This window comes from Frankliniella occidentalis, unplaced genomic scaffold (genome assembly GCF_000697945.3).
Source record: "Frankliniella occidentalis isolate FOCC.00 unplaced genomic scaffold, Focc_3.1 Scaffold3, whole genome shotgun sequence".
Lineage (NCBI taxonomy): Eukaryota > Metazoa > Arthropoda > Insecta > Thysanoptera > Thripidae > Frankliniella > Frankliniella occidentalis.
The window spans coordinates 3,047,618-3,048,840 of record NW_026267133.1 but is presented as its reverse complement, the minus strand read 5'-3'; the positions used below and the strand labels follow the sequence as shown (position 1 = coordinate 3,048,840).

Genomic DNA, 1,223 nt, shown 5'->3' with positions numbered 1-1,223 from the left:
CGGGGTGGGGCGGGGCGTGGTGGGGTCGGTCAGGGCGCCCCACACGAGGAGCATCCTATATACCGCTACCCGCAGAGCGAGCGAGCGTGGTTATGTCACTCTCGCTATCGGTTCTGCTGCCCTCTGCGGCGGCCGACCCGGACCCGCGCGCACCTGTTCTACGGCCCCGTACTATAAATCGTACACCAATTTCTGTTTTCATTTGCTCTTCCTTTACATTTTTGCAGTTTCTGTTTTTTCCTGGCTTGTTTATTTTTTTTCCTTTTTTCCCTGATTATTTTTTGTTGAATCGGATAGCATCAACTGATTTTTGTGAGTGAAGTACTCCTCGCTCCTTGCACTAGGGGAACCCGCAGTGGTGTATGGCGAATTTCGCACACCTGTGAGGTGTAAGTGAAATCCCATGTTAACCCGCCCCGAAGACGTCCGGGTCCGGACGGACCAATCCGTTCTTAACGCAAGTTTTTAGTCGCTTTGGCCCGTGCTCCTGCCGTTTGTTTGCACACCCCCGTGCCGGGCGCCGAGCCCGCGAGCTTGCGCTATGACGCCTAATGGACGCCGCACAGTAATAGAATTGCAACTCAAACAGAGAGACGGATGGCCTGGACGCCCGTCGCTTTCTCACGTTCGGAGGGAGACAAATTAAAGCCCGCGCTGCCGCCGTCATACCTTCGCCTCGACCGCTTTCGGTACGACTTGAAGCTGACGGTTCGAATAATGCAGTAAGGCTTGTGCCGCACGCCGCACTCTCACTTTTCTTTAACTGCAGTCCGTTTTTTTTTCTTGTTTAATATGATTAGTCTGGTGTCTCAACGTGAGGGCCTCAATCAACTACTACTACTAGGACAACAGAGATTTATTGATTATTGTTTCGACTGCTGAACACCACAAGAGAACGTCTAATAAAGAAAGGTGTTCAAAAGATGCTCGCAGCGACAAGTGCACAATTACTAGTGTTTGAAACACTTGGTTTGTCGGTGTAAGTTTCTAAACTGAAAAATTTTGCACGGCCAAATATTTTCCTTTACAAAAATGTGTCGCTCTTCTTTGACACACTTGCAAACTTAAGCGCTTTCAAAGGCGCGCGTTGCATTCCGGAAACGAAGGGAAGCAGAGGGGACGAGAGGCGGCTGCAGCTGCCACATGCCCGAAAACACAACGAGGCCGGCTCCGGGGCGCGCCGTGAGACAAACACTCGAGGCGTGGCGGGGCGGGGCGTGGCG

The 1,223-nt window shown here is 52.1% G+C and overlaps 1 protein-coding gene across 1 annotated transcript in view; it reads right to left on the bottom strand.

Annotated features, from left to right (window-relative positions):
* LOC113204644 (protein spire) overlaps positions 1-1,223 on the bottom strand; it is a gene marked incomplete in the record, with an annotated part of 243,059 nt that overhangs the window by 12,058 nt on the left and 229,778 nt on the right.